Source organism: Protopterus annectens, chromosome 3.part0 (genome assembly GCF_019279795.1).
Source record: "Protopterus annectens isolate FY-2018-M chromosome 3.part0, PAN1.0, whole genome shotgun sequence".
NCBI classification, from domain to species: Eukaryota; Metazoa; Chordata; order Ceratodontiformes; family Protopteridae; genus Protopterus; species Protopterus annectens.
Genome location: NC_056731.1, coordinates 754,151,902 through 754,177,694, shown reverse-complemented (window position 1 = coordinate 754,177,694; position 25,793 = coordinate 754,151,902). Strand labels below are relative to the sequence as shown.

The following is a 25,793-nucleotide window of genomic DNA, read 5'->3' as shown; positions in this document are numbered from 1 at the left end:
GAAGTGCAAAATAAAAGACACACACACACACACACACACACACATATATATATAGATATATATATATATATATATATATATATATATATATATATATATATATATATATATATATATGAGCGCTTTATAATCTCGAAGTACTGAAATGTCGAATTTCAGTATTTTGAGACTATAAAGCCGAATGTTTATAATAGCAAAAGTTCATAATTGCAAATTTGAATATCTCAAATTCGCGGTTATGATATACGCTGCGTAATGTCTGAGATTGTGTGTTGAAGGTGTGCGGTACCTTGTATGGATGTAGGTGTTATGTCAGGTAAGTGAGTGTTTTGTAAGGGTTTTGAGTGGGAGTTAGAGTGTGTGTGAGTGTGATGATATGTTTGATGTGTGTGTGAGGAACTGGAGAATGTGCGTGTGTGAGTTTGCTTTTGTTTCGTGTTTGTGCGATCTTGGAGTTAGTATATATAAGTAGGCGGGTATGGAGGGTGCAGCCCCCCACATGGGGGGTGCAGGGGGGCTTGCCCCCCTGCTTATGTGTGTATGAGTTGTGTATGTGTGTAGTTTTGTTTGTTTATGTTGTGATGTGGGGGTTGTGGTGTATGTATGGTGTAGTGTGTGTGGTTTGTTCTGTGTTTTGAATTTCATGTTTTTTTTCGATGTTTTGTGGATTCGGTTTCATGGTCTCGAGATACTGAAATTCGATATTTCAGTATTTTAAAATTATGAAGTGAATCCATATATATATATATATATATATATATATATATATATATATATATATATATATATATATATAGTTAACATAAAAGCTGTAACAAATTAAGGAGATAAAATATAACCATGTACTGTCAGTAGTCTCTGTAAGCTGGGTGTCATTATTGAAATCTAAAGCAATGTGCTTTGTGTTCATGCCAGTGTATTTCCGTATGGGTCAATACTACATTTTTTATTTCACTTTTCTCAAATAAATCCAGGGGTAAATAAATAGGGGTAAACAGCTTCTGCTGTAGTACAAAACATGGCTAGAGTGGTACATAAAAAACAGTTGCAACTGAGAAAAAAAATGCATCACATACTGCTGATAGACATAACTGTGGCAATTGCTTTGGAATAAAATAAAAAAAATAATAAAAAAGAATCCCTTAATGGCTACTAACAGCTGTTGTTTTTCACTCATTTACATATTCATAAAATGTTAAACATTCCACTGCTAGAAAGGTATGCATTCTTTCCCTGTGAGGTAAAAAAGCCTCTGTACTATTACCAGCAAGTTGGAACAGGAATAGGATAGACATACTAAACGGCAACACTCCCTGTGGGTGTTGAATTTTGCCATTTAAAAAAAATCTCATGTTCAAATCATGAGTTAATACATCAAACTACAAATGTCTGTCATGTTATATCCCAGATAACAGCCCTCTGTCACAGTGACAAAGATGACTACTGATTTGGAAGAGCATCCTGCCAATGATGGTAGGAGGTCCGGGTTCATATTATGTAATGGAATTGTTAAAAGTTCGAATGTCATATGGTCAAAGCCATACAATTGGACTTTTAACAATTTGAAAAGCTAAAAAAAAAAAAAAAAATAACAGAAAAAAAATTACATGACCGTTTAAAGCAGGGGGCAAGCCCCCCAAACCATGCACATGGGGGGGGCTACACCCCCACCACCAACACACTCCACTCTTTAAATATACCAACTCCAAGATTGAACTACAGTGCAGAAAAAGGAGATCTTACCATTCTGCACTGTACGGAGATCTCCATTGAAACATTCAAACTTTTAAAAGTTCGATCATATGGTGTTGACCATATGACGTTAGAACTTTTAAAAGTTCAGTAATGTAATATACACCCAGGCGGTCCATATCAGAGAACATCACATCTGCCAGTCCCACCAGCAATTACTGTTGGCCAGCATATAGCATGGTCCTTAGGACTTGAGTCATTCTGCTGTATTTGATCAAAGAAATTTCAGCTGTCTCTGCAACTAAATTATTACACACTGCTGCCCTGCTTAGTGTTCATTAATAGTTGCTTTGATTTCCAGACCCTTCATTTAGCAAAGGATCTGTGAGCACAGATTTTCCACACAGACTAGTTTACTCGCCCATCTAATCCTGGTCTTCCACACTAATTTAGTTTCTATTCTCTTCTTTTGCCCTTAAAATAGACCTGCCCCCCCCCCCCCAAATCACACACACACACACACACACACACACACTTGTTTCCATCATTTGAATGTGTTCTTGTTTATGAGTACTGTCTTGAAATCCCTGATTCTGGTTAGCTATTTTGGTCTCCTCCTGTAATTTATCCTCATTTATTTTAATAAATAACCCGTGCATGCCTTTCAGAAAGCTGTATCCGAATCATATCCACAGGTTAATTGCCCTTCCACTTCTCCATGTTGTCTTAGTTTCTGTTGCAGCTTCAATCCCAGCTACATGGAACCCAACTTTCTGTTGTCTCAGACTGCTGCCTTTGTTCTTTGTGTCTCATCTGTCCTATCTAAAGTGAACAATATTGTAACATGTTCAGTGGTGACCAGAAGAGACCTCCTGTCTGAGTCTAGGATGCTGTTTTGTCTGGTGCTTCCTTCTACCAATTCAACAAATGTTTTCCTGTCACCGTGTTTTTCTCAGGATCCTCCTACCTATCTGTTCTGGTCTTAGGAACTAATAAGTTTGTAGCTGAGAAACTGAGATTTTGCATAACTACTACCCCCTCTTTTCTGGCTCTTACCACCTGAAGCTGTTCAACAATAGACTGTCTTTCTTCAATGATGGATAAAAAATTCAGTCCCCAGGTTCTATTTACAGTTTAACTACTAATATACTTCTTCACAGCATCCATTCTGCCTTGATGTAGTTTTTCCATTTTTTTCTCCATCACGTTATAAACTATTCTATGTTTTATATAAATCGCCAGTCCTTCTACATTGCTTTCTGCCACTCATGAGGACATGATATCCACAGACTGGTTTCAAATGTCTTGTCAAAAAAAAAAAATCAAAGGGTCTATGTTGAAATTTAGGGGTCCAGTATACATGCTCACTTCAAAGATCCCTGTATTATGCTAGGCCATTCACAATGCCTCATAAATGGCAGCTCAAGTCCACTTACTCACTTGTATTCAAACTGCTCAAACTACAAACAGCTATTAAAATGGATCTTGTGTTGGTATTATGAGTAGTAGCTGGTACCTTTGGTTGCTCCTGAAAAACAAAATGAAGGGAAAATTGTCTAAAAGCTGGTATCTGCTTTGTCAGAAGTCATAGCATGTTCAGATAACAAGATGAAATAATGCAAGAGACTGGGGAAAAAAAACAAGTAAAGGGACTTAAAGCTGTTGAAATGCTAGGAGCATTAGATGATCAGATGATGCTTAGGAGGAAGGGATCTACTACCCTCAACAAAAGCTGCAATGTTCTCGAGTTTAGTGTCATGACAGATATATCATTAGAGCCTGGCAGAAATTCAAAAGTTTAATAACAAGTTGGACACTTTTCTAGATAAAGCTTTCCAAAGATATACATGTGAAACTGATGAAATATGGAATGATCATTTGGATGCCATCTTAATCTTACAACAGGAGAATAAGGAGCATAACATAGGTACTGAGGTGAAACTAGAACTACTTAAAAAGTGGTCAAGCCCATGGGGAAAAAAATGTTAAAGTGACTGGAACTTCGGAGAAAGAAGAGGGGGCAGAATGTGTTGAATATATGGAGGGATATATAGAGAAATATAACTGGACAAGTGGTCAAATGGGAAAGAACAGCTTCTCACATTTAAATGCAGAATGCAGCAAATGCAGAAGCTGGCTTTGGTGGCAGGAAAAGAAATTTAAGAGGAACTGATGTGTAGTGGCTAGATGCTTTGTTTATTATGCCTTTTGAGATGTAAAGTAATATACAATCTCTAATTACTGATTTAATATTAAGCAATAACAGTACATATGTAATATGCAGGGAACAAGTGTGTAAATGTTATTTTTCCTTTCTTTGCTGTATACTATTTAAAATAATGAATATAAAGGCATCAAAAAAAGTAAAATATAATAAAGGGAAATGAGACAGCAACTGTTGGTTGAGTGGGCTCACCATTCATGGATGAAATGACACTGTTCACAGTTACATACATAAGTAAAAGGCTAGCTGCCCTCCTGAGACATTTTAAGCCTGGCCAGTTGCCCCTAATGGTGAGAACCAAACCCTGTATCTTATGTCTGTGAGGTGAACACCTTTACCATTATACCAGACTTGAACGCCTGCATATAGTGTCCATATGTGAAGCTGTAACAGGGATCTAATGGGGGAACAGGCTGGTTATATTTACTAGAAAGTACATGCTGATGAAAAGGTCTCTTATTCAAATATGTGCGACACCCCATTGGCCATTGCTGACAAACAGACTAAGAGGTAGTAGCCAATGAGTCACACATTTACGGTTATTCTTGACAGCATTGAATGGTCATCTGAAACTCTTGAGTAATTAAATTATTCAAAGATGCAAGTGACCTCCATGTGAGGCCCACAAGAAAATGCACATAAAGGCTTCTTGTAGTTTAAGGGCAATTATTTTTGCATGGATGGTTTTTAGTTTAAGGAACATTCTGGAATGGTTTCATGTTGAGGAATAATATGGAATAACTGAGAGAAATGTTAGGTCTGGTAAAATGGTCTTGGAAGAGGCATCTGATATAGTTGCCCTCATACTTGGGCTAAACTGTAGAAATGGATGTTTTAATATCCAGTTGCAGTGGTTATTTAATGTGCATTAATATTAACCTTAAATAGGACATAGTGGTCAGCCCAGTTGCTATGCACTACAAGACTGGAAGAGTAGAGGCCTTTTGGCTCCATAACTCAACTACTTTTGATGTATATGAAGCTGGCGGTGCATATAGTTAAATATAAGATAACACTTAGTTAGATTACTCCTGTTTTGTTTCTGTCTCTTCCTTAATTACATCTGCAATTTTATTATTGCTCCAGTACAAAATAAATGAATGCTTAACATACAGTTTAGAATACAAGTAAGGTACGGATGAAGAATTCATTGTTGCAAGCATCTTCAGCAATGTATATATTGCAATACAGGTTTTTGCATAAATATGTACTTGATATGGAAACATGCTGCAGTTTAGACAATCTACTTCAGTGGGACTACACATGTGTACAGACTATGTACATTATGCTGGAAGTAGCCTTGATGACTTTTTGCTTCTTATTGAAGCCATTACCTTGAAAACAAGTTTAAGAATGGAGGTAATGGGGGTGGCAGAACATGCAGATGAGACAACAGGGATAGAGTTATCTGCATGCTACATACAGGGATCCAAGCCTAGAATGACACATTTGCCATGGGTTTGAAGGGATGCAGTAAAATTAGACACCATACTGTATATAAGTTTGTTTGGTTCAATTTGTATGCAATTTTGTTTTTTTATGTAACTAGTACACAGCAAATTACATTTGAAGGGAACATTATCAGGACGGCAAAACTGATCTATCGGTGACATAATGACATAGCTATGGTTATTGTAACTAGGAAGGCTGAGGAAATTGTAAGGATTAGATTAGATGTTTCATATGGACTATTAATGGGATGACCAACCTGGTTAGAAAAGGCAGAATATTAACATACTTTAAGAAATGATGCCTTTCAATTGTGCTATTACAGCAGGCAAACAGTCATGATACTGAGGATAAGGTAGCAATCAAAGGCAGCAGGTCAAGGGGTGTATTTTTCAAGGTGCCAAGCATAGGTTAGTAGTCCTCCTCCAGTTAGGAACTTGACTCCTTACAGTGCAAGAAATAGTAAGAGAGTTATGTTTTTTTTTTCTGGGAAAACTAAGTTTACAACTTCCAGGGTACAGGTTTTCATCAGGCACATCAGAGAGAGAGAGAGAGAGAGAGAGAGACACACACAAAGACAGAGAGGCAAAGGGGGGGGGGTAGAGAAATAATTCAGATATATAATAAGAGTTGGTTTCTTTCCAGGAAAGGGTAACCATATATAAATATATAAATAGACAGATAGATAGATAGATACACCAACCTACATCAAAGAGTCACTTAATAGTTTATTTTTTTAATATAAAAATATTGGTGGCATTAATAATTAAATTGCATAATAATTGATTTGCTAAACATTGACTATAATGTGACCCTCTGGATTTGTCTTACTTTGCAGTTATGCAACAATGATGTTAATAGAATTAAGTTCTGGTAGTATGGGGTATGAGGGCATGGGAGGTGGGGCCCCCCAAGTTAAAGTAGATGTTTATGGTTGTAGTGTTTTTTTTTTATTTTGTTTGTATTTTTAAATTAGGTAAATGTATTGTTATTATAGGAGATCATTTGATTTAATATTTTTTTATATTTTTCATCGTCAGTAGAATTACAAGATCATTTGTGTTTCATAAAGCTGTATCTGTATTGAATAGTAATATATAGGTCCAGTTAAAGATCACAACAAGTGTTAAAGCTGACTGCTTTCCTGCCTGCTTAATTTTATCAATCATTAGGAAATCTGATGACTTTGGTACAAGACTGCTCTAATACAAGGGTTGTGGAATATGCCCCTTCCCCCATTCACAACCCTTTTTTTCTCATTTTTACACATGGAGTCAGGATGTCATATCAACAGTAACAATCATCTAGAGCCAATGTTCACACTGATGGGTGGCTAGCCCAGCCATGGATTGCGTCATTAATGCCTTTTTTTTGTTAGCATTTATGTCACCTGGTGACTGTCGATTAGTGACAGAATTGTGAATTGCTGCAGGATCTGAGCCTCATTTATTACATTTCTACTGCATTTCTTATGCTTGTGCTTTACTTGGTCTGGAACCTTAGTCTTGTATTGTAGCAATTGCATCATGTTTATTGACAATCATCTTATTCTTAAGCATACTGATACAGTACGCGAGAGATGTAATTACTCTATATCTTTGGAGGCAATGTTGTTGTATACAGACACTATCTCCAGACAGGTTGCTAATTACACACTATACCTTATATGGATCAGACACATAAACACATATATGCTAAGGCTCTTAATGCAATCTACCCAAACCTCAAAGGCCACCCATACACTGCCCTTAGCAATCTCCCAAACACTCTACAATGACAACACTCCCCAGGACACATACAGCCACATCTCACAATGTCTCAACCTGTAAGCACTTGGCAATTGTCTTAAACTCAATGCTAAGAATATATAATTGTACCCTTTTAGAAGTCAACCATCCCAGCTAATTATCATACCAATAACACACCCCTGAGTGTTGACCCAGTGGTCAAAGATCTGGGTACTCATGAAGACAGTAGCCTTAACTTCAACCATCACTTGGCCACAGTGGTGAGGAAATCCTTTTATGCTGCTCAAATTGTAAGTAAGAGCATTGCATCTAGGTCCAACGAGATCATTATCTCACTGTATTCCACCCTTATCAGACCAATCCTAGAGTACAATCTCAGCGTATTCCACCCTTATCAGACCAATCATAGAGTACAATCTCAGTGTATTCCACCCATATCAGACCAATCATAGAGTACAATCTCACTGTACTCCACCCTTATCAGACCAATCATAGAGTACAATCTCAGTGTATTCCACCCTTATCAGACCAATCATAGAGTACAATCTCAGTGTATTCCACCCGTATCAGACCAATCATAGAGTACAATCTCAGTGTATTCCACCCGTATCAGACCAATCATAGAGTACAATCTCAGTGTATTCCACCGTATCAGACCAATCATAGAGTACAATCTCAGTGTATTCCACCCGTATCAGACCAATCATAGAGTACAATCTCAGTGTATTCCACCCTTATCAGACCAATCATAGAGTACAATCTCAGTGTATTCCACCCATATCAGACCAATCATAGAGTACAATCTCACTGTATTCCACCCTTATCAGACCAATCATAGAGTACAATCTCAGTGTATTCCACCCTTATCAGAACAATCATAGAGTACAATCTCAGTGTATTCCATCCGTATCAGACCAATCATAGAGTACAATCTCAGTGTATTCCATCCGTATCAGACCAATCATGGAGTACAATCTCAGTGTATTCCACCCGTATCAGACCAATCATAGAGTGCAATCTCAATGTATCCCACCTTTATCAGACCAATCATAGAGTACAATCTCAGTGTATTCCTCCCGTATCAGACCAGTCATAGAGTACAATCTCAGTGTATTCCACCCGTATCAGACCAATCATAGAGTACAATCTCAGTGTATCCCACCCTTATCAGACCAATCATAGAGTACAATCTCAGTGTATTCCACCCGTATCAGACCATTCATAGAGTACAATCTCAGTGTATTCCACCCGTATCAGACCAATCATAGAGTACAATCTCAGTGTATTCCACCTGTATCAGACCAATCATAGAGTACAATCTCAGTGTATTCCACCCTTATCAGACCAATCATAGAGTACAATCTCAGTGTATTCCATCCGTATCAGACCAATCATAGAGTACAATCTCAGTGTATCCCACCCTTATCAGACCAATCATGGAGTACAATCTCAGTGTATTCCACCCGTATCAGACCAATCATAGAGTACAATCTCAGTGTATTCCACCCGTATCAGACCAATCATAGAGTACAATCTCAGTGTATTCCACCCTTATCAGACCAATCATAGAGTACAATCTCAGTGTATTCCACCCATATCAGACCAATCATAGAGTACAATCTCAGTGTATTCCACCCTTATCAGACCAATCATAGAGTACAATCTCAGTGTATTCCACCCTTATCAGAACAATCATAGAGTACAATCTCAGTGTATTCCACCCGTATCAGACCAATCATAGAGTACAATCTCAGTGTATTCCACCCTTATCAGACCAATCATAGAGTACAATCTCAGTGTATTCCATCCGTATCAGACCAATCATAGAGTACAATCTCAGTGTATCCCACCCTTATCAGACCAATCATAGAGTACAATCTCAGTGTATTCCATCCGTATCAGACCAATCATAGAGTACAATCTCAGTGTATTCCATCCATATCAGACCAATCATAGAGTACAATCTCAGTGTATTCCATCCGTATCAGACCAATCATGGAGTACAATCTCAGTGTATTCCACCCATATCAGACCAATCATAGAGTGCAATCTCAGTGTATCCCACCTTTATCAGACCAATCATAGAGTACAATCTCAGTGTATTCCACCCGTATCAGACCAATCATAGAGTACAATCTCAGTGTATTCCACTCGTATCAGACCAATCATAGAGTACAATCTCAGTGTATTCCACTCGTATCAGACCAATCATAGAGTACAATCTCAGTGTATCCCACCCTTATCAGACCAATCATGGAGTACAATCTCAGTGTATTCCACCCGTATCAGACCAATCATAGAGTACAATCTCAGTGTATTCCACCCGTATCAGACCAATCATAGAGTACAATCTCAGTGTATCCCACCCTTATCAGACCAATCATAGAGTACAATCTCAGTGTATTCCACCCTTATCAGACCAAACATAGAGTACAATGCTTCCTTTGGTATGTACCTGACCAGACATATGCAGCAACTAGACTGACCTCAATGGTTCCTTACAAAAATAATACAAGGCTTAACAAACCTGCCTTATGCAGAGTGGCTTGAAGCTCTTTCCCTCTACTCAGTCTCCTATAGACTGCTGTGGGGTGATCTATGACTGGCTTACAAAGCATCTAGAAACCCACACTTAGGAATCTCCTATATATTTGTATGTCAAAAAGTACCAGAAATACAAGGTTTAGGCACCTGAATTTTGTCAGTGACTTAAGCAGAACATGCTGGAGAGACAAATATGTGTCCCAGAGACTGCCGCTACTATGGAACAAGCTTCACATCCATGCAAAGCTGAGTTCATCTATTAACAAGTTTAAGCACAACTTAGACAAGTGGATGGAAACAGAACATTTACACCAGGATTGACACTGATGTTCCTTATGGACAAAGGTAGCTTATAAATACCTGGCCCTGAATGTCTTATTTGGATCAGGTCATCATTATTCTTTCAGGAAAACTTCACTAGACTTAGAAAGGCTCCCTGGGTTGTTAGCCTAGTAAGAGTCTATGAATCTATGAATCTATGAATCTGTGTCCTGTGCAGACCACCTCAAAGCCCTGCCCCTGTACTCATTCTCTAACAGACTACTGAGAGGCGATCTAACCCTAACCAACAAAGCATTCTCTACTCCAGCCCTGAAGAATCTGTAGCATTTTTGTAAAACAAACAGCACAATAATTAACCTGATCTAAGTATCTAAACTTTGTCTGTGACTTAAAACATGTTGGAGGAACACGTATATGTCTTAACGAGTATCCATTCTCTAGAAGACACTCTTCATTCATGTGAATCAAAGCTCTTCGCCAAGTCTATTTAAGTGCAATTTGAACAAATGGATGGGAAATTGCAAATTCACCCCTAGCTTGTTGTCTGTGGCCTTTATTGACAGGGGCAATTTGTAGATGCCCTAAAGATACCAAAGTAATTCTAGCCAATGGGCATTGAAAATTAGGAAAATTGGGCATGAATGACTAGGCTTAAAAAAACTATAGGGCAGTTAGCCTAGTAACCTCATATGATCCTATAACTATATATGGTCATTTAAGAAAGATATGATAGTTCACTTTTGGTGGTGGGGGAACTTAAGGAAGTTCTTGATATGACACTGATATTCATTTGTAGATGCAAGATATTTTACTTTTTTTTTCTAAATGAGGGTAAAGATTCATATTTACCATCATCCTACATTCAAATATCTATACCTTTATAAATATTATAAATTATTATTATTATTATTATTATTATTATTATTACCAATTTGTTATTAACTAAGTAGGCTAACTAGGCATAACTTCCTTTTCAGGGGTGACCTAGGAGCATTTTCTAGTTAAGTGACTTGTTTAAAGGCACACCATAGGCAAAAGAAGTCTGAGAGAATCTGACCCTGTACCACAGGAACTGCAGCTCACAGCCTTAACCTTCTGAGCCAGCTATCAGACACTTACATCCATTATAACTGTTTGGCTTGCTAAATGTGTGCCTGACTCAATTGAAAATGATCAGTGTGGGTGTATGGAAAGGTGGCAAAGCTCTGATACCATACTGAAGCAGATCTGTTAATAAAAACATTGCAAGAGAATAATTTTGAATTTGTAATAGTGAGTTTGGATGTGGAGAAAGCATTCAATACAGTGGATACTTACTACACGCTTAATTGTGGAATGTTGTATTATTAAAGCCTACTCCTAGGGAAACAGAAGACTGGCATGCTTTTTTATGTGAGGCACAGAGTCCGAGCATATGATATGATCAGTCCTATAAAAATGTAAGCAAAATATACTTTAAGTAATGCCATTCCACTGTACTGAATGCCTTCTCCTCTTTCCTTGAAGAGATTTGAGAGAGCGAACCTGTGGGGGAATATGAAGGGACAGATGTAATTATATTTCCACAGATTTCTGATTCAGATTTTGTAGAGAGTGTGGTATCCAATAGTCGATGTGAAGGATTTTCTTTCTCTGAGATTACGTCCAGGATCAATCTTTATTTTGGAGGGGAGGCAATGAGGTTTATCAATCCCTTAGAAAATATTATGATTTGTTACAACTGGAATTTCCAAAACTTTCTCCTATTCCTCCAATTCTGTCTGCTTTGGGGGATTTTGTGTAGTGAACTCATCTGCTACTAAACATTTTGTTAATACTAATTTCTCTCCTTCTAAAAATGTTGGAGAAGAATTTGAAAAGTCTATGATGTGCTGCAGTGGAGAAATTAAATTGTGTTTACCACTTATTATTCATATTTTCATATTTATGTTCATATTTTCATAACTGAGAGACCTACATTTTATTGAAGTGTATGGTATGAAACACCAATGAGACAGGACAATTCACTAAAAATGCTGGTTTATATCACACTATAGTGGAAATAGTGCTAGTCATATTCCCATATATAGTTAATATTTCAAAAGACAAGTGACATGTAAACTGTTGCATGACATTAAGTGAAAATGTAGATGTTGTTGAAGAAAATTGTCTTAAATATTTGCCCTGTAAGTTACACATCTTCAGAGATATCCAGTGTTATTTGTATTGCTAATTATACAATTAAGCATATGCTTTCATGTTTCTATAAATATCTCAATAAAATGTATTTATACAGTAATTTCTTGTCAGGTGAAAGCTTATGTCTAGTCAAAATGTTTTAACACTATATCTATAGGTTGTATATTTTTCAGGTTATGAAAATATGCTTGTGATAGTTTAGAAAAAAATAATTTGAGATCTGTGTGCATGATAATACAATATGTTAGCTTTGCTGTCTCCTACATGAACTCAGGCATGAGCTCTCAGCTCCATTAGGCACCCTATCCAACAAAAGCTTGAGCACCTGCTTCATCCCAGTTGAATGGAGGACAGCCACTGTCATCCCTCTACACAAAGGTGGTGTGTCCACTGACCCAGGCAATTATAGACCCATCAGTCTAACTAGCCTGATCTGCAAGGCCATAGAAGGCATTATCATGGACCTTATAAACAAGGACATTGGCAACATCCAAACACTTGACCTCACACAGTTTGGTTTTGTCAAAGGGAGATCTGTTAAACTTGGCTGATTTTTTCAAAACAGTCACCAAAGCCATGGATAAGGGGAAGAGAGCACACACCATCTAACATGACATAACCAAAGCCTTCACCACTATTCCCCATTCAGGCATAATAGATAAACTCTCCCAGCAAGGCATCAACCCATATCTTACCAGATGAGTAGCTAACTGGTTCAACTCAGTCAAATTAGGGGAAGCCACCTCTAGTAGTAGACCCATAATGAGTGGTGCACCCCAAGGATCTGTCTTGGGGCCTCTACTGTTTGTTTGAGATATACTTTTATGAGGTGTGAGCCAAAACCTGTGGTCTGTGGATTACGAGGTTTGCAGAAGACTACAAGCTGGGTGCTGTCTTAAATTACCCCAGTGATGTGAACATTCTCCAAGACAGCCTTACCCAAACTAATGACTGGTGTCAGAGGCATGGCATCAAACTGAATGCCAAGAAATGCATCATTATTCCCTTTGGGGAAAATGGAATCCCCACTAATAAGAAGTTATGTACTCACCATAACGTTCCGTGTGAGTTATTTATCTCACCTTCATTCTTTACTGATGGGTTCGGAGCCGATCCATCAACTCCGGTACGGCCATATGCAAAGCTCAAGGCCTTCCAGTAGCTCGAGGCCAAGCCCCTATCCCATGATGCACTGTGAATTACCTCAGATCTTGTTTGTTGCATGTACTATAACCATATAAATGAGCTATCCTCCTATGGAGAGAAAGAAGAATTGAGGAACCAGGATGAGACCTACCTCTAGGTCAACTATCAGCCAGGAGGGGGAAGGAGGGCGGGACGTAAGAATGAAGGCAAGATGAACAACTCACATGGAACATTATGGTGAGTAGATAACTTCTTAATGTGAAGTTGTTCAATCTCACCGTTCATTCTTTACTGATGGGTAGCATACCTAGCACCATCAATCTCAGGTGGCTCACGGGAGTATGTTCTTCAGAACTGTAGACAAAACACACAAGCAGATGAAAGAACACAAAACTGAAAACTGGTTGCAGGAAGGAAGGCACCAAACACAAAATGTAAGAACAAGCATTTTAATCCAAAATGAACCGCTTTTCATCGCAGTAAATACTGTGACTTCTTCAGATAAAAACAACATAGAGAGCATGCCCTTAAGCAGTCAGTGAGCAGTAGTTAATTAGTTAGGTAATTGACCAGTATTAGTTAATCAGTTAATTTTATTCTTCTTGACAACAAATTGAAAAATAGTACTCATAGAAACTACAGTTTCTAAAGACTACAAAAGTGTCACAAACACATTTAGACACACCCACATGCAAAACTCAAACCCTAACCCTACAGAAGAAACACTACTAAATGTTCTTATATAGCATAAAATACCTACAAAGGTTTTTGTACTTTATAAGTATCAAATATTTAAAATACTAAAATGACATGACATGGTGAACCCATGGTTGTTCATACTATTGTTGATTTTTAAGATCTTATGTACAATTAATACATACTTTACACAAATTCTATACATAAAACCCTATCTAGTAAGGCTTTTTAATTTCAGAATGCATACAATAGAACATATTTCATTTAGACCTGGATACTGCCCTGCATTGGTGATCAACTACGATATTAATTCTAAACATTTTAATTCCAGTGAAACTGGACCCCCCCCCCCATGTTATCGGGTACAATTTGGTCTATTGCCCTGAACAAAAACCTGTGATCCATGTATTCATGGGTATGTTTAGCTAGGGTACTGTCTTCGCTCATTTTGCCAATGTGGCATAGATGTTCATATGTTCTTTCCTGCAATTTCATATCTGTTTTCCCTATATGGAATGCAGGGCACATTTGGCATTGGGCTAGGTATATGACCCCTTTAGAATGGTAGTTTAATTTAAATCTGGTGGTGTATTGAGTGCCTTTGATCTTAAACTTCTGATCCACATCTATACGATTACAGTACATTTTTATGTGGTAGTGCGCATCCTTGAGATCTATCAAGCACATCCAATTGTCTTTCCCTAAAAAGGGAATTATAGACTGGAGTGTGACCATCTGGAACTTCTCTTTCTTCACATATTGGTTGAGTCTGCTGAGGTCCAAAATGGGTCTCCAGTCCCCTGTTTTCTTTGGCACCAAAAAGAACCTTGAGTAAGTTTCTAATCCTGTTTGGTCTGCTGGGACTGGCTAGATGACTCTTTTTTCTAGCAACTTGTGAATCTCTATGGTTGCTTGTTCCCTGTAACTGGGTAGAACATCTGGGATTCTCCTTATGGATGGGGGGTGTGGCGAATAGTATGAAGTACCCTCTGGAAATGATACTTTGTACCCAGCTGTCTTTTGTTATTTCTTGCCAGGCATCTGGATACAAAGATAAGCAACCTCCGACTGCCTCCAGAGCAGGACAGTTGGGCCTCCTTTCAGGAGCACTGGTAGGATTGACCAGAGAAGTGATCTCTGTCACCCTGATGTTGCAGACCCCCTCTGCTGCAAGGTTGGTGTCTTCCACTATTACCCCCTCCTCTGCCCCCAGAGGGAGGTTCACCATGTGTGTCCTGAATGGCTCCTTGGGCTTTCCGGAACCACATTTTTCCTCCCCTTTGGTATTTGGGATAAGGCCAAGTAGGGGCGGAAAAACAGACTTCGATGGCAGAGAGAGTCTTTCCCTCCTGTTCACACTTGGTCAAAGTTTCCTTCACTTTTGGCCCAGAAATGGATAAGCCATCAAAAGGGGTGTTTACAAATGAAAACTTAAAGGGCTCCGTGAATGAACACAAGCGCATCCAGGAATGTCTTCTGAGAGTGATTCCTGTACCTGTTGCCCTACTCATTCCATCAGCTGCATATGATATGAGACGCATTGATGAGTTGACAATAGAATTTAGGGTAACAAGCTGGGCAGCAACTTTGTCAGAGGCCCCTGCAGCTACAGTATCCTGAATAATTTCTCCCAACTCCTTAAGGAGATCTCTTTGCAACCTAGTGAAATGGGTCAAATAGTTCAGCGAATGGACAGTAAAAGTCATTGTACTAAACATGTGTTTCCCATATCTATCCATGTTCCTAGACTCTATTAGTAGGATGAATAGACGAGGAAGTCTCAGACATTTCCTTTTTGGTGGCCGTGCCACCACCATGACATCAACAGGAATTCCTTTGGACAAGAAAGTTTTATCTGGTGGAGCTGATATAAACTTATTAGGCCTCCTAGGAACAGGCTCCATGGACTCCGGTGACTCACACGGCCTCTGAGAGACCAACTGCATGAGGTCATCAAAGGGCAGAGACACCCAAGAGGTGGAAGGTTGAGACCCAAAAGCCTTCAGGAGAACTGATTCATCCTCAGTAGGGCTTTTGGACTGCCAATCACCCCTCTGCCTAAGGATCTCGAGTATCTCAGCAAAGGAGATATCCTCAGAGGGGGACCGCGGGGACCCTTTTGACTCATCCAAGTCAATGTCAGATGTTAAAGACTCCTGTGGGGAGCCCAAGTGTCTCCTCTTGCACAATTTCTTCCTGGAAACCTCCACAGTGGGAACCACTGGGGAGGTCTTGGAAGAGCAGGGGGCACCCTGTGGGGCTACCTGAGGCTCTGGGTCTCTACACCTAACCTGGATGATGGAAGCAGAAGCAGACACAGGCACTTTGGGGGATGAGGAAGCAAGGCCTGAAGTCAAGGATGTCTTGGGGGACAAGGCTTTCCTCATGGCTTTGAAGGCACCAAGGCTCCAATGTGAAGGAGTCGATGGACCCAATAAACCACCAACCCCTCCCGCACTGAGGCCGTAGGCTCCGAGACGGAGGTAGGAGCTGAGCTCATCCGAGCCAAAGGCCCGAGAGGAAGAGTCGGCACTGACAAGTCAGTCCAACTATCCTCCCTGGATGCGACTTGAGAGTGTCGGCTCCTAGAGTCCCCGGTCAGCACCAAGGATGTCAGAGTGGATGGAGCCGAGGACAGTGGACCAGGTCTTGGCTCCAAATGCTCCACGATCAACAGGTCTGCTTCCTCTGGCTACAAAGGTCAATTACAGCTTGGAGGAAGAGTAGTCAAGTCAGTAGTAGTGGTCTTCAGCTCCAAAGCCACTTGGATCAGAGCCGACAACAATTTAGCAAGGCCTCATGCCTGTAAAATTCTCTGCACCAATTGATCCATATCCAAATCTGACAGGCTGACAGAAGACCTAGGAGAATGTACCGATGGTGCCGACTGAAGCAGTGGAGATAGAGGCCTTTGGGATACTGACTCCAAGGCTGTGTGCAGGCTCCAAAATGAAAAGGCAGTAGGTTCCGAGGTCTGTGGAGCTGATGTTGCAGAATCCTCCCAACTTTTTAGATTTCTTAGACTGCTTAGATTCCTTAGAGTCCCCAGAAGATATAGAGGACTTAGAAGACTTGCTGGCCACATCCTGGCCACTCAAAGCTTCTTGAAAGGGATGCTTTAACAAGCCTCTGCCTACCAATTTCCTTCTCCTCTCTAGTAACATTCTCGAGGAAAAAGAATGACGAATGCTAAAAGACTCCTGTAAATGACAGCAACTAAGCAGTAAACACAAGTTACATGTCCATCAGTAACAGACATTTTTTGACCGCAGTCTGGACACTTTTTAAACCCAGACTTTGGGTGTTTATCTTTGTCATCCACCATTATGCAATCTAAGGAAAACACAGATCTGATAATCAGGAATATCCTAGGCTCTAACCACACACACACACACACACACGCACACACACATACACACACACTACACACACACACACACACACATACATACACATGCACACACGCACACACACACACACACACACACACACACACACACACACACACACACACACACACACACACAAGGAGCCTAAGAAAAAATGCACACAATTTGGTAAGCTACTCAACACAAAACCTAGGCTCTAATAGCACACCACACAAAAGGAGCCTAAGAAAAAATGTCACACCAAATATAAGTAAACTACTAGGCTCTAAACTGCACAAAGAAAATACGTGCCTGATAGGAATGAGAGTTAACTACTAATCACTAAACTAAGGCCAAAATACAAAAGGCCAACACTAGGAAAAGCTATATATATATATATATATATATATATATATATATATATATATATTTATAGGGTACCTGTCAAATCTTCGAATGCTCAAACTTTTGAACGTTACATGGTTGAGACCAAACGTTTGAAATTTTGAATGCTCGAAGACAGACTTTCAAAGGGACCGTATGGTGCAGATAGGGAGAATTTCCCTTTTATGCACTGAAGTGCAGTCTCGGAGTTGGTATATTTAAGTAGAGGGGGTGTGGGGGGTGCAGGGTGGCCTGCCCCCCTGCCTACAATGTTAAAGTGTTTTTTCTGTGTTTTCTTTTTTTTTTTTTTTTTTTTATGTTCAAACATCCACATGTCAAACATTTGGTCTCAATCATGTAATGTTCGACATTTTGGATGTTTGAACATTTAACATAGACCCAAAGATATATATATATATATATATATATATATATATATATATATATATATATATATATATATATATGTATATATATATGCAGATATAGACTAAAACACAGCAGAAAGGAACTAGGCCAAAAACACACAAGGCTGATATATATATAGCTAATAATCACACACGGGAAAGGGGAGCTTTTAAGAAGCTATGCAATGCGAACTACCTAACTATCAAACTATTTAGAAAAATTTTTAGAAATAACTGCTAATAAATATGTTTTGAAAAACTACTGGCCCGAGCTTGCACTGGAACCTCTGATCAGATGCCGTGGCAAACTAGATCTGAGGTAATTCACATTGCATCATGGGATAGGGGCTTGGCCTTGAGCTACTGGAAGACCTCGAGCTTTGCATACAGCCATACTGGAGCTGATGGATCAGCTCGAACCCATCAGTAAAGAACGAATGGCAAGATTGAACAACTTCACATTTATCACATTAATAACAATGTACTAAGCATGCAATCTGTTGTGAGGAACTTGGGCACCCAGGTTGATAACAACCTGACCTTTGACCACCAAATTGCCTCCATTGCACAGAAGGCTTTCTACATGGTCCACCTCATAAGTAAGGGTATTTCATCCAGGAACAAGCAGGTCATAAAATCCCTGTACTCCTCCCTTATCAGACCCATTATCTAGTACAATGCCCCCTTCAGAATGTACCTTGCCAAGCACATGCAGCAGCTGGAGAGATGACAGTGGTTCCTGACCAGGGATATCCATGGTCTCAAACACCTATCCTATCATGTAAAATAAAACACTGTCCCTCTACTTAGTCTCATACAGACTGCTCAGAGGCCATCTCAGACACAGCCTTGATGGAGTTGTTGCATATATGTAATTCAAACTCCACTCATGCACCCTGCATGCATGGCCTCAACCTGGTCTGTGACATTAATAGAACTTGTTGGTGGGATAGACCTGTGTCACAAAGACTCCCCCATCTGTGTAACAGACTCTCTTGCCATTTCAAGCAGGGTACCTCTCTAGCCCTCTTTAAGAGGAACCTAGATGATTGGATGGGAAACATAAAATACACCCCTGGGATCCCACCCATGTCCCTGCTGGACAGGGGGAAACAGGTGCTGACTTTGTGGGACATGGGCGAAATTCTTGGCTAGGCTTTTAAGGAGCTCCAGCCCAATAGCCTAGTATCATCCTATGAACCTATAAAACTATTACTTTATTTATGGAAAAGACAATGAATGCGCTGACTATTATCAATGTAAGGAATATTTCTTACTGATAAAAATGCTATTTCTGCAGTCTTAATAACTTTTACTGTTCACAAAATATTTACTTTTGTTTATTTTATGCTTTTTAAGTTTATTTTTCAGAAAATGCTCTGGAATGCAAGATGCATATAGGCCACTAGAGGCGTGACATTCCACTCCACATAGGTGTTAATGAGTTAAAGAGCAATGACAGGGAGATTGCTAAAAGAATGTAGGAACAACAGAGTGAAGGGCAGTCCAGTTAGTCAGAATGACTATATTTGGGCCTTGTCCCACCCACACCCTGGCAGTCCTTTAATCCTCCCAAAAAGTCTGAATCTTCATTTCTCTCTTTGGCATCAGATTGTTTCAAACACATGCATTCTGAATGTGATCCATCAAGGCTACAAATAGCTGTGGGAGGCTATCCCTCCATGTCAAGGGATTCCTCCTCACCCACCAGACAAAACTTTTATCTTTCCATCTGTCATGCTGTTTCAGTGGGTAATAGTGACTGTTCCTCCACATCTGATGGAAAAAACAATTTTATTCAAGAATGTTTATGGTAATGGCAAAAGAAAATGTTTAGCAGCTAGTTCTGAATATTTCTTCCTTGACCTGTTTGTGATTGTGCCCAAGTTCAAAATGCTGTTGTTTCACTATTTAATAGCCCTTTCTTCATCATGTGTGTTTCTTAGTGACCTTAAAATGATGCACATCATCACATTCCTCTTCATCCACATTTCAGATTCATCTTAGGGTTTTGTATGTCTGGATCAAATTAGCAGTTCTAGGCCTTACTCTTTGGACTATCCACTGCACCAAGAGTGTTTGCAAATTGTTTAGTTCCTGGGATAGTCTGCCGCAGACAGTAAGGTAGATTTCTTGCGTATCTTTGTGAAGTGTTTTTCAAAATGTCAGGGATTTCTCTCTCGAGTAAGAGATCTCCTACACAGGCTGGGATTATAAGAGAACATTCAAAATTATTTTGTGGCTCCTTCTCACAGGAGTGGATTTCTGTGGTGTCTGTTGGTCACCTCCATACAAAGAGCATTTCTTCCACAGGAACACAGAGATCTATTTCTGTGGTTTTCTATTTAAGCTTCTGTCTCAGCAAGGAGATTCCCCAGGATTCTGGAATTTATGGTATGCATGATTTCCATGATGCCTTTTGCAAGACTGCATATGAAAAGATATAATGGTGTCTGAAATCCCCATGGTCCCAGCATCAACATCCATTGACCTTTTAAATTCCAGTTTTATGATTTGTAAAAATGGTGATTATTGGTGGAGACAGCATATTTCTCAAAGTCCATCTCTTCCCTTCCTTTCCCAACAGACTGTTTAGACTTTGTTTGAAGTATCAATGGGTATAAAAGTACAGGATCTTCGGAACAGAAAAGACAGGCCAAAACACATCAAAATAAAAGAGCTGCTGCCTCTTATAAATGCTCTCAACTCTGAATCATCTGTGAACCCCAGGAACTTCATGTACAGACAGGACTGAAATGATAGCATGGGATATAGCTTTACAGCACAATCTTTATCTATAGGTTTATTAAATCCTGTCAGAGCAAAATTGTATAGCAGGCAAGTTGATTATGACTGGGACAGATCCTTATGAAAAGAAACTTAATCATGGGGTCTTTCAAGTTTTGATCCAGCTATGGGGAACTCCTCAAGCAGATCATTTTGCCTCCTCTCTAAATAACCAGCTGACACATTTTTGTTCCAGGCTTCCTTGCACAAAAACCTGGAAAACAGGTGCATTTTCTTTTTTTTTTGGACGAGTGTTTCAACATGCTTTTCCATACCTTCTACTGATTTCCAGGGATCTTCCAAAGATTCAGAAGGACTCTCCAAAGATCATTGTTGTGACTTCCTTCTAGTCCAGGTAACATAGTTCTCCATTATTTTGGAAATGCCAGGGATGATTACCACAGTCATTTTCACAGACTGGACCTATTCACACAAGTTTAGAAGTGTTTGATAAATCAATCCCCAAACAGCTGCAACTGACTGCTAGGATGACAGGGTTTTAACACTTTTTAGACACCTGTTTTCTGAGGGTGTGCAGCAGGAATTGGCGGGGGGCAAGAAAGCTTGCATCTAGAAAATTAAACATTAGCAAATGGAAAAGGTTTTCTAGCTGGTGACAATAAAAGAACAAATACCAGTTCATGGCTAGTATTTTTCTGGTATTACAGCATTTGTGTGAGCTACTTTCCTGTGGCTTGTCTTACTCCTCAGTTAAGGTTCTTATATTGGTTCTTTTAGTATGTCTGCCTTTGGAACTCTCTCTTACAATGAAGTCTCATGTCAAAATGTTTTTGAAAAAAGCAGCAACTTGGTCCTCTGTGCATACTTTTACAAAGCACTATAAACTAGATTTCTTCTCAAGGTCTAGGACAAGCTTTGCTAGGATAATTTTCCAATGGCTCCTAGACCCTTCTCCTTCCTCCTGCCAATCTATCTAAGCTAATCGTAGAGCTAAGGCTAGTGCAGCAGTGATCATAATGTTGAACATAGTACAGTTGTGTGAGTTAACTTACATATCAGTAGATGTTCAAATGATCACTATGCATTAGCTGCTCCCCCCTTTCATCCACCTTATTTTATGTTTGATTTTTGCCAGGATGAGGACATTTATTTTTTTCTTTTATAAGCTATATCCTTTCAGGATCACAGGATCACAGGAAATTACTAGGCTATTGGCCCTGAGGCCCTTACAAGCCTAGCCAAGAATTTAGTCCATGTTCTGATAACTCAGCACCCGATGCCCCTGTCCAGCAGGGACACAGGTGGAATCCCAGGGGTGTATTTCCTGTTCCCCATCCAGTTTTTCAGTTTGTGCTTAAAAAGGGTTAATGAGGTTCTCTGCTTGACATAAAGAGGGAGTCTATTCCACAGAAGGCAGAGTCTTTGGGACACAAATTTGTAACGCCAACAAGTCCTATTGATGTCACAGACCAGATTGAGGTTGTACGTGTGGGTTACTTGAGTGGAGTTTGACTTGTGGATATGCAGCAGTCCCCATCAAGGTCGGGTCTGAGGTTGCTGTGTATGCCAGACAGAGGTCACCACTGTGGAGTCTGTAAAAGACTGAGTAGTGGGACAGGGCTTTTAGGCAATCTGTGGAGGGCAAATGTTTGAGGCCTGCATTCTCCTGGTGAGGAACCTCTGTGGTGTCTCCAGCTGCTTCATGTGCTTTGTGAGGTACATGCCAAAAGGGGCACTGTACTCAATAATGGGTCTTAATAAGGGAAGAATACAAGGATGTTATAATGGGTTTCAGCTGCATTTTAAAGATGCAGTAGGAATAGGGGTGAAGGGATAGATCATATTAGGTATATGAGAATTCTGTGGTAATATCTATGGTTGATGGGCTTTAGAGGCTGAAAGTAATGCTGAGGATGACTTCTCTTTCTCCCAAAACAACAGCATTGCGAAAGAATGCAAAATGTGGCTAAGGCCTTAGGACTCCAGTGGAATAGACTAGACTTCAGTGCAATACAACAGGTATGGATGCTGAAGTGCAGAACTCTTTTCTAGAACAGGAATTAGTTTATCACAGTCATGTCTGGAAGCTAATAAATATTTAGGACACTTAAGAAAACTGTAGATAAAGGAATGGATTTCTATATATTCAACTGTTTATATATAGGGCTGAAGTGTGGGGTTCAATTAAAAACAACAGTAGGACATGTTTAATTGACATGTTTTGTTTTAGATCCTGATGCTTATTAGGTTATGCTTTTATTACCTTCAAGATTTCATTAGAAAATGTTGATTGTTGTATAGGTGTGGAATGTAGCTATTATCTGACTCATTACACTGAATATGTATGCGATTCCATTATGTAATTTTCTGTCGTTTTTCCTGCATGTTTGTATTATTTTGACAATGTGTAGTACTTCTACTCTTTGAATTATGAGTATGACTTTTATAGTCAATGGCAGTTCCAAAGGAGTAAAAGGATGTGCTGATTTGTAATGGATGATGGAAGCTGAGCATGAAAACTAATAGGCTGATTCACCGAACTTGGCTGAAAAGATGGGCATTTTAGGTCAATAGTGAGTTGAAAAACATTTGTTTGAATAACTGAATTTCAGTCTAAATGATAAAAATGCCACAGCTGAATGGTCATCCTATCAGAATTCACATAGATATGATTACCAAACAGGAACTGGATTGTCAGTGAAGGAATACAAAAAGGTAAAGACATGTGATGTCAATCTGAAAATGAGCAAAGGGCATGGAGAAACAACATGAGGCAACACACACTGAGGATAACACCATAACCAAAATAAATGACAAAGAACCAGATCATATGTTGAGTTGAGTTAGCAGTTTCATTGCATGGTTCAAAGAGTGGATTAGGTTCATAGGTTCATAGGTTGATACTAGGCTATCTGCCCTGGGGCATTTACAAGCCTAGCCAGTGTGTTTGGCTTTCGCCACCCTTTTAGATTGGTTGACTGTGCCTCTTAAGAGTAGGTCACAGAATATAGCCCTTTTAAGGTTAGTTTGCTGTGTCCCTGTCTAGCAGGGACACAGAAGAGATCCCAGGGGTGAACTTACGATCTCCCATCCACTCGTCAAGATTTCTCTTAAAGAGAGTCAGTGAGGGGCTCTGCCTAACATGGATTGGGATTCTGTTCCAGTGTGAGGGCAGCCTCTGGGATATGAATTTGTCCCTCCAGCATGTCCTATTTATTTCTGTGCTGAGGTTTAGGTCCCTGGAGCGTGTAGCTCTAAGGGATTTGGATTTCCTGAGGTGGAGCATGTCCATTAATTCTGGGTTGGACATGGCTTTATACGTCAGGAATAAGTCACCTCTGAGTAGGTGGTAAGCAACTGAGTAGAGCTGCAGTTTCTTTAGCTGAACTGCATAGGGCATCTGTTTGAGTCCCTTGATCCTCTTGGTGAGGTACTTTTGGGGCCTCTCCAGTTGCTGCAGGTGTCGGGTAAGGTACATCCCAAATGGGGCATTGTATTCAATTATGGGCCTGATGAGTGAGGAGTGGAGGGGCACAATGACCTCTCTTGTTCTAGATGTGAACCCTTTCATGATAAGGTGGGCTATATAGAAGGTCTTTCAAACCACTCTGGCAATGTGATTGTCAAAAGAGAGGTTTCTATCTACATGGGTCCCCAAATCCCTAATTACTTCTTCCGAACTTAATAGATTACCACCTATGTGGTAATTTGTGGGCACTTTGCTTTTCCCAAAGGGGATGACTATGCACTTTTTGGCATTTAGCTTAAGGCCATGGCTCCAGCACCAGTTATCCATCTCTGTGAGACCCTTTTGGAGGATGCTTGTGTCAGCCAGAGAGTTGATTTTGGCGCCCAGCTTGCAGTCATCTGCGAACTTAGTCAGCCATAGTCCTCCCGTATTAGCCTGTACCTCAGAGAAGTATATACCGAACAAGATAGGTTCCAGAACTGAGCCTTGTGGATGCTACTTCTAACTAGTTTGGAGTCTGACGTGGCACTTGCAATTCTGACCATGTGGGTTCTATCCCTGAGCCAGTTTGCAACCCATCTTGTGACATAGGGGTTGATATTTAAGCTGGTGAGCTTATTTATGATGCCTGAGTGAGGTATTGTGTCAAAGGCTTTTGCGAGGTCCAGGTAGGCCGTGTGGACTACCTTCCCTTCATCTATGGCCTTGGTAACTATTTCAAAGAAGTCAACCAGGTTCAAGAGGCAAGATCTGCCCTTAACAAAGCCGAATTGGGTAGGATCCAGTGTCTGGAGGTTACCAATGTCCTTGTTTATGAGTTCCATGATGATACGCTCCATAGCTTTGCAGACCAGACTAGTGAGGCGTATAGGGTGATAGTTTCCTGGGTCCGTTGTGGCACCACCTTTGTGGAGCGGGACCACTCTTGCTGTATGCCATTCCTTGGGTACTTATCCTGTAGTAAGGCTGAGATTGAACAGTGACTTTATGTGAGGGTTTAGTTCTTCTTGGAGCTCATATAAGATGCAGCCCGGGACACTGTCTGGTCCCATTGATGCTGTGTTTTTTGCTTTGGAGAGGGCAGCTCTCACCTGTGCATTTGTGATGTCAGGGAGACTACATTCTGTTGGTATAGACATTTGGTCTTTTGGGGGGAGGAAGGGGGTGGGAGTTTGCACTGAACCTGTCTGCCAGGATGTTGGCAATGTCTGTGGGATCAGTGCATTTTTTGTCATTTTGTACTAACTCAGAGCATATCTGGGAGTTGCCCCCCAGATTCCTGACATAACTAAAGAAGGCCTTGTGATTATCTTTAGTGTCTTGTGCAATTTTTCTTTCAAAGCTGGCCTTAGATGATTTTATGAGGGATTGTAGTTTTTGGATAGTACTGATCAGAGATGCCTTCCCTTTTTGGGATTTTGCTCTATCATGTAGTAGCTTCCTCCTTCTGTTGTATAG

General features: G+C 39.9%; 1 protein-coding gene across 1 annotated transcript in view; it reads right to left on the bottom strand.

Moving 5' to 3' along the window:
* The window catches only part of LOC122796926 (collagen alpha-6(VI) chain-like), a 1,619,258-nt gene that overhangs the window by 1,269,098 nt on the left and 324,367 nt on the right, over positions 1 to 25,793 (bottom strand). The window lies entirely within an intron of this gene.